An 8,753-nucleotide genomic window follows, 5' to 3' on the forward strand; every position below is an offset into this window, starting at 1 on the left:
GTTATGAGGGATTGCAAGTTTCTGGGGGTGGGGCCCCTTTCACTCGTGTCTCTGTGAAGAGACCACCAAACAGGCTTTGTGTGAGCAACAAGGCTCTTTATTTCACCTGGGTGCAGGCAGGCTGAGTCCGAAAAGAGACTCAGGGAAGAGAGATGGGGTGGGGCCATTTTATAGGATTTGGGTAGGTAAGGGAAAATTACAGTCAAAGGGGGTTGTTCTCTGGCGGGCAGGGGCAGGGGGTCAGAAGGTGCTCAGCGGGGGAACTTTTGAGCCAGGATGAGCCAGGAGAAGGAATTTCACAAGATAATGTCATCAGTTAAGGCAGGAACAGGCTATTTTCACTTCTTTTGTCATTCTTCAGTTACTTCAGGCCATCTGTATGTATACGTGAGGTCACAGGGGATATGATGGCTTAGCTTGGGTTCAGAGGCCTGACAGCCACTACTAAGAAATGATTGTAATTATATTATTGCCTCCACTGGCTCCACTATTGAAAGTGAAAGATGAAGTTCCACAGCTCATGTATGAGGAAGTAAATTTTAGGGACCTTTTTGTGCTTCCTTTCCTCCCTACCTCTTACTCAGCTAATGATCTAATGGTAGGAAAGCAGGCAAAGGCCATAAGCAGGCAAGTTCAGAATAGAAAAATATACAGATGAATGATTATCATGAAAATAGTTGGCCGGGCGCGGTGGCTCAAGCCTGTAATCCCAGCACTTTGGGAGGCCGAGACGGGCGGATCACGAGGTCAGGAGATCGAGACCATCCTGGCTAACACGGTGAAACCCCATCTCTACTAAAAATACAAAAAAAAACTAGCCGGGCGAAGTGGCGGGCGCCTGTAGTCCCAGCTACTCGGGAGGCTGAGGCAGGAGAATGGCGTAAACCCAGGAGGCGGAGCTTGCAGTGAGCTGAGATCCGGCCACTGCACTCCAGCCCCGGCGACAGAGTGAGACTCTGCCTCAAAAAAAAAAAAAAAAAAGAAAATAGTTCATCTCACTTGTAGTCAAAGAAATGTCAGTTATTACAAAACACATAACTGTGAAATTATTGTATATGTGCATTATACATTTTGGTGGACACTGACAAATTGTCTTCCAAAAGGACAGGACCCATCCATACTCTTCCCCAGTGATTACCACGGCCATTCCTCTACCTCCCTGACAGACACGAACCTTTTCTGTTGTTAATCTAACAGGAACCAGTATTTTACGTTGATTTTCATTTTCTTGATTATAAGTGAGGTTGAATGTCTTTCCATATTCTCAGTGGTGATTTGTACTGTGTGAATTGTTGGTTTATATCTAATGTTCATTTTCTATAGGATTATTTTCATTTTCCTATTGAAATATACTTTTTTAAAAAAAATTAAGGCTATTAATCTTTATTCATTTATTTTGCAAATATTGCCACCAGATGTTTTATTTATCTCTTAACTTGGCTTACTGTGTTACACAAACAATGATTTTATTGCCATAATTGTCAATTCTTTCTCCATTGACTTCCAGGTCTTATGCTTGACTTTGGAAAATTCCCATCGAGATTTTTTTCCTCATTGCAATATTATAAGAATATCCTTCTTTAAATATCCTCCCCGCCTTTTTTTTTTTTTTTAAACAGAGTTTCCCTCTTACTGTCCAGGCTGGAGTGCAATGGTGCGATCTTGGCTCACTGCAACCTCTGCCTCCCAGATTCAAGCGATTCTCCGGCCTAAGCCTCCCAAGAAGATGGGATTTCAGGCATGCACTACCACCCTTGGCTAATTTTGTATTTTTAGTAGAGACAGGGTTTCATCATGTTGGTCAGGCTGGTCTCAAATTCCTGAGCTCAAGTAATCCACCCATCTCAACCTCCCAAAGTGCTGGGATTACAGGCGTGAGCCACTGTGCCTGGCCTGGAATTTACTTTTGAATGAGGGGTGAGTTCAAGATCTCCAGAGTAGTCCTTTAAATGCAGTAGAGACAGAGGGAAGACTACCACAAATGATTGTTTCTATCTGCCATGATGCTGGTTAGGAAAGTGGCGGAATCAATTCATTACTAAATACATATTAAGCCCCATAACCCTCTGTCAGTCACTAGTTTAAACTCTACCAATATAAAGCTGAACAAAGAAAGCAATGTTCTTTCATGGAGCTTCCATTTAGGTTGCAAAAGAAGTAAACACAAAGTTAAACAAGAAAATGTCGGGTAATGATGAATTCCTTGAAGAATTAATAAAATATGACTATGCATGGGTGCGATGGCTCATCCCTGTAATCCCAGCACTTTGGGAGGCCGAGGCGGGTAGATCACGAGGTCAGGAGATCGAGACCATCCTGGCTAATACAGTGAAACCCTGTCTCTACTAAAAAAATGCAAAAAAACTAGCCGGGCGAGGTGGCTGGCTAGTCCCAGCTACTCGGGAGGCTGAGGCAGGAGAATGGCTTAAACCCGGGAGGCGGAGCTTGCAGTGAGCGGAGATCGTGCCACTGCACTCCAGCCTGGGCGACAGAGCAAGATTCTGTCTCAAAATAAATAAATACATACATACATATATACATACATACATACATACATACATACATACATACATACAATCAAATATGGCTGTGCAATGAAGAAAGAGGGTTTCTGTAGACTGAGTAGTTAGGGAAGACTCCGATGAAGAGGTGGTGTTTAAGATGAAACCTGAATGATGATCAGAAGGTAGACTTAAGAGTCTAGGGAAAAGAGAATACCAGAGAGTAAAAAGCAAGTACAAAGATCTTAAAGGGAACTCTAGTTTGGCGTATTTGAAGTCAGAAGGAAGGCGGAAGTATTGGGAAGAGGAAAGACACAGACGTGCTCAGAGATGTACACAGGGTCCAGTAGTGAGTGGCCTCACAGAGTCTGATAAATAACTAGGGTTTATTCTAAGTGATGAGGAGACATTGGAGAACTTTAGATAAGGGCACCCTGTGGTGTGATTTAGAATTTACGTTCGTGTGCTTGCCCTCCCTGAGGCTGTCACTAGAGGGAGACAGGAGGCGCTGAGGCAGTCACACCGCAAGCTCCCCAGGTACCGCCGTTGCTCAAGGGAAATCACTGTGCAGTCAGGCCATTACCTGCTTCAAGAGTGGGGAATGTGCAGGAGGGAAACTGGCTGTTCTGACTGGGGTAAGGGAGCCGGAACCTTGTGTCATTTTTAAAGAGGCGGGTCATCAATGGATCTACTCATGTCATCTCTTTGATTTTGTTTGTTTTCATTGTTTGATTCTAAACAAGCAATCATACTCCAGGTATGAGGGTCGGCTTGCCACTTTCTGTTGTCCATATACTGACCACACCAATCTGTAGGGCTATTGTCCCCTCCCCCTTGAGTGATGATCTAGTTTCCAAGGCAGGATTCTCCGGACCACTCTTACAGCACCGTCCCCAAAACCCACAACTTGAATCTTGGGAAATTGTCCAATTTCACCATAACCTTAAGCAGAGTCCTACAAATAGCTAAAATGTATGGCTCAAATTTTTCCGCAGTAAACACATTGGAAAGAAAAATATGCAGTCAAACCAAGTTCCAGTAGATGAGGAGCTTATTTTTTAAACTAGGGAAACTAACACATTGAAATTCACATATAGCAAAATAATTGGGATTGTGCCTTAGAGTTTAGCATAGCAGGGGATGAAGCAAACAAGCTATATGAAGACGTCAGCAGCAAAAGAGAAATGTCTTTAACATTTTAGGTTCAGAAGAATATCTTCCTCTCAAGGGGATGTGGTCTAAGATCTGGGTCACTGACCATGTTGACTACTGAAGCTTGACACATTGTGGAATTCTAAGATGACTGTGTTGCCATTTACATGGTGAATAAAAGGGATTCCAAAATTTTTAACTTGTTCTAGGAAACACACTGCTATAATAAATACTCAAAGGCAAAATTAATGTCATTCAGTGACTGAGAGAGAGGTGGTAACCCACTTACTCCCTGAACTAGAAAAGTAAATGACAACCACAAGTTTTATTTTTAAATAAAGCAAATATGAATGAGTATTTTTCTGTTAAACATTGCTAGAAATGTTTGTGCCAAACATAAAAAATAAGTGTGGGTATAGGATATATACCCACACTTATCTTTTATGGCACCATGTGGTGTGATTTAGAATTTACATTTGTGTAAATTTTGGACTTACAAAAAGTTGCAAAAATAGTACAGAGAATGGCTGTATACCCTTCACCAAGCTTCACCTAATGTTAACATCTTACACAGTCATGATACATGATTTAGTTAATGCTCACCATTTATTCTATACAAGCCTTCAGTGACTGGATAATGCCCACCCACACTGGGAAGGGCCATCTGTTCTACTCAGTCCACTAACTCGAATGCTAATCTCTTCCAGAAACACCCTCACCAACACACCCAGAAATAAGGCTTAACCAGATACATAGGCATTCCATGGCCCAGTCAAGTTCACAGAGAATTAACAATCACAAGTCCACCCCTTGTCAACTTGGCACCCACACACATCTTCTTAAATCATGCTTATTCTCCAAATAAACAAAATTAAAAGGTCAAAATTCCACCAAATGTTATACAACTATCATATGTACAACCAGAAATGCACTAACCCCTTCCATAGAAGAGGAAATAAAGTCCTTGAGTGATGTTAACTCTTCTCCTTGCTATTTTATGACATATAAATTATGATGTAGTTAACAATATTAAATACTATGTTATAAAGTCAACACATCTTGTAATACGGAATAAGAAGATAAGAGAGGAAAGAAAACAATTTTTGCTTAATGCACACACACACACAGACATACTTGTAACAAAATAAGGAAGAAATACTCATGACAATGACCGTCCTCATTTCTGTAACTGGTCACATGGCTGTAGCCAGTGTTCATAATGACCTTTTTCCAGTACCCATTCTGTATTCCTCTTGCCTTCAGCAAACACCTCAGTTGGCTGTGGTTCTTTACCTGTTGGGGTGGCCCAAAGTTTCATTTCTGAAGGTCCTGAGCTATTTGTAGTCCTCCCTGGATTGGGTCACTCTTCATGGGCGTTAATCACAGGACATGGTGATACTAAGAGACATGCTAAGGAATCTCCTACGTTCCATACATCCATATTGGAGTAGCAGTTCAGTTTCCCCTTGGAAGTCATGATCACTCACCCCAGGCAGTACAAAAACCCTCTTCTTTGCCTGTTGATTGATTTGGGGTCATGAGGAGCCCTAAATGGCTGGGTGGGCGTCTTAACTTCCAGTTCAAAATAATCATTTTTTTGTCTCCTCACGGAAGAACTTCTCCCTTTGGAACTAAGACCTCTAGGCCAGCAGAGAAGAGGTTGCAGGAACAGAAAGCAAAAATGTTGCTATTGGGACACTAAAGGTTATAGTGAATGGTGACACTCTCATTTCTACCCTTCGACTCCTGGACCCATGAATCCTGGTTATGGGAGGAACAGTACTATATACTGGCTGCTGATTCAGAGATTTATACAGTCTTTTAGAAAGCCTTGCCCCAGCCCTGCCTGGTACTGCCACCTAGCTGACACTGTTATTGAGTTTTCAACAGGCCATTTCACTGATCTATCAATGCAGCTCCTAGAGGATGGTGGGGAACGTGAGAAGATCAGTGAATTCCATGAACATGCACCCACTACCACACTTTCTTGTGAAGTGAGTTCCTTGATCAGAAGAAATACTCTATAGGATGCCATTATGATGGATAAGGCATTCTGTAAGTCCATGGATGGTCATTTTGGCAGCAGCATTGGATGCAGAAAAGATATATTCATCTCCAGAGTAAGTATATATTCTATTAAGAATGAAGCACTGTCCCTTCCATGGTGGAAATGGTCCAATGTAATTAACCTGCTGCAAGGTGGTAGGCTGATACCTCAAGGAATGGTGCCATATTGAGGACTCAGTGTTGGTCTCTACTGCTGGCAGATTGGGCTCCCGCAGAGGCCGTAATCAGATTGGCCTTGGTGAGTGGAAGTCCTTGTTGCTGAGTCCGTGCATAGCCTCCATCCTTGACACCATGGTCACTTCATACATGAGCCTATTGGGTGATGATAGGGTTGCCTGGGAAGAGAGGCTGACTGGTACTCACAGACTGCATCACTCTATGCCCTTGATTATTAAAACCCTCTTCTGCTGGGGTCCCCCTTTGATGAGTATTCACATGGAACTAACATATCTTCCTGTTTTATGTCCACTCAAAGAGGTATATCCACATATCTCTTTCCCAGATTTCCTTGTCACCAGTTTTCCAACCACGATCTTTTTAAGTCCTCATTTATCCAGCCAAACTAATGGAGGCAGCCCATGAATTGTATATAATCGCACATCTGGCTGTTACTTTTTCCTGGCAAAATAAACAACCAGATGCATTGCTTAAAATTCTGCCCACTAGAAGGATTTCCATCCACCACTGTCCTTCAGGATGCCCCAGGAAGGAGCTGCGGTGCTGCAGCTGTCCACAGTCAGTGGTGCCTGCACATCATGCAGAACCATCGGTAAACCTGTCCCAGGCCTTTTTCTTTCTATGTCAACTGATGGTAGTGGACTCCCCATGAGGTCATAGGTCCAAACTGGGAAAGAAAAGGCAGTGCAGGAGCAGCGGGGTCGACTGACGGTAACTGGGCAGAGAGGGTGTTCGCAGAGCTGCTGAAGATGAATGCCAGGGGACTTGGATCCGAGCTAAAGGACAGTATTCCAGTTACTGAACTTTCAGCAAGTGGACCTTTTGAAAGTCATGATCTTCTTCAGAAAGGTTTTTCTTGTGTGAAAAATGAACTTTTGCCTAGTCATCCTCTTGAATTATCAGAAAAAAATTAGTTCCAGCTCAACCAAGATAAAATGAATTTTTCCACACTGAGAAACATTCAGGGTCTATTCGCTCCACTAAAATTACAGATGGAATTCAAGGCAGTGCAGCAGGTTCAGTGTCTTCCATTTCTTTCAAGCTCAAATCTTTCATTGGATATTTTGAGGGGTAATGATGAGACTATTGGATTTGAGGATATTCTTAGTGATCCATCACAAAGTGAAGTCATGGGAGAGCCACACTTGATGGTGGAATATAAACTTGGTTTACTGTAATAGTGTGCTGTTCATGGAAACTGAGGGCTGCATCTTGTTTATAGTCGTCTTTGTACTGTAATTTGATGTACACAACATTAAAAGTACTGACACCTGAGAATTTCTGCTCAAGTAATATCAGTGATCATTTAAAATTTGGGGGCATCTTTGGTTTACAGCCATGTGACAATTAAAAGCACTAAAGGGGGATCATGTTAAAGCTCTTAAATTATATTAAAACAATAGCCTTGGCCAGGCGCGGTGGCTCAAGCCTGTAATCCCAGCACTTTGGGAGGCCGAGGCGGGCGGATCACGAGGTCAGGAGATCGAGACCATCCTGGCTAATACGGTGAAACCCCGTCTCTACTTAAAAATACAAAAAACTAGCCGGGCGATGAGGCGGGCGCCTGTAGTCCCAGCTACTCGGGAGGCTGAGGCAGGAGAATGGCGTAAACCCGGGAGGCGGAGCTTGCAGTGAGCTGAGATCCGGCCACTGCACTCCAGCCTGGGTGGCAGAGCAAGACTCCGTCTCAAAAAAAAAAAAAAAAAAAAAAAAAAAAACAATAGCCTTTGTCTTTAAAAAAAAATGTTGCTCATGAATATTATAAAATGATCTACAGGTTTCAGTTCAACCTGTTTTCTAAGTTTTCTGTAAACTTAGTTTGAATAAGCATTTGCGTCTGTAAACTTTGTAGTAGCATCTTTCAGAATAAACATTTTTAATTGATTTCAGTGGCAACTCTTCAAATTGAGTACAATATGAGATATATCAGTATTGTCCATTAACACTCATAAGAATAATATTTACTGTATCAGTGCTGTTTTAGGGTTATAGCTATTCTTTTTTTTTCTTTTTTTTTTTTTGAGACGGAGTCTCGCTCTGTCACCCAGACTGGAGTGCAGTGGCCAGATCTCAGCTCACTGCAAGCTCCGCCTCCCGGGTTCACGCCATTCTCCTGCCTCAGCCTCCCGAGTAGCTGGGACTACAGGCGCCGCCACCTCGCCCGGCTAGTTTTTTTTGTATTTTTAGTAGAGACGGGGTTTCACCGTGTTAGCCAGGATGGTCTCGATCTCCTGACCTCATGATCCGCCCGTCTCGGCCTCCCAAAGTGCTGGGATTACAGGCTTGAGCCACCGCGCCCGGCCAGTTATAGCTATTCTTTGATTCAGGGTTGAAAAGTAGAAGTTCCAAGGTTTTGATTTTGGTCTGCTCTTTAAGTGAAGAATTAAAGCAACCGGTAGATGTAGTTTAAACTTTTACTTCATAGACTTATTATGTAATTAATGTATTACCAAGCAACACTGTTAAAGAAATGTAAACTCATTTTTTCTTGTTGTTAATTTATATATTGCAACATACCATAAGATATTCTGTATGAAATTGGTATATACAAATTTACATTTTTAGAACATTAGTGAATGAGTCATCTTTTACAATTAAAAGTATATTTTGATTATCAAAAAAAAAAAAAAAGGCAGTGCAGCAGAACTGGGGACCATGGCATTTGGGACACTTCATGTAAATTACTTGTGCCTTCACGACCTGCTCAGACCCCATCATGTATATACCACTTCCATTGGATAATGGAGTGCTGTTGTGCATGCCTCCATTTATAGCTTGGTAGGCCAGCTAACACTCAATTCCTTATGGTCAACTCAGGCCCCACGGTAACTTGCTGGCTCATGGTTCAGTCTCTAC

General features: G+C 42.4%; 1 pseudogene across 1 annotated transcript; it reads left to right on the top strand.

Moving 5' to 3' along the window:
- The first annotated feature begins 6,578 nt into the window (after positions 1–6,578).
- Positions 6,579–7,175, top strand: LOC104666492 (annotated as a pseudogene). Its single transcript, XR_004053521.1, has one exon. The product of XR_004053521.1 is annotated as a proteasome maturation protein pseudogene (transcript).
- Positions 7,176–8,753: the final 1,578 nt, after the last annotated feature.

Source organism: Rhinopithecus roxellana, chromosome 2 (assembly GCF_007565055.1).
Source record: "Rhinopithecus roxellana isolate Shanxi Qingling chromosome 2, ASM756505v1, whole genome shotgun sequence".
NCBI classification, from domain to species: domain Eukaryota; kingdom Metazoa; phylum Chordata; class Mammalia; order Primates; family Cercopithecidae; genus Rhinopithecus; species Rhinopithecus roxellana.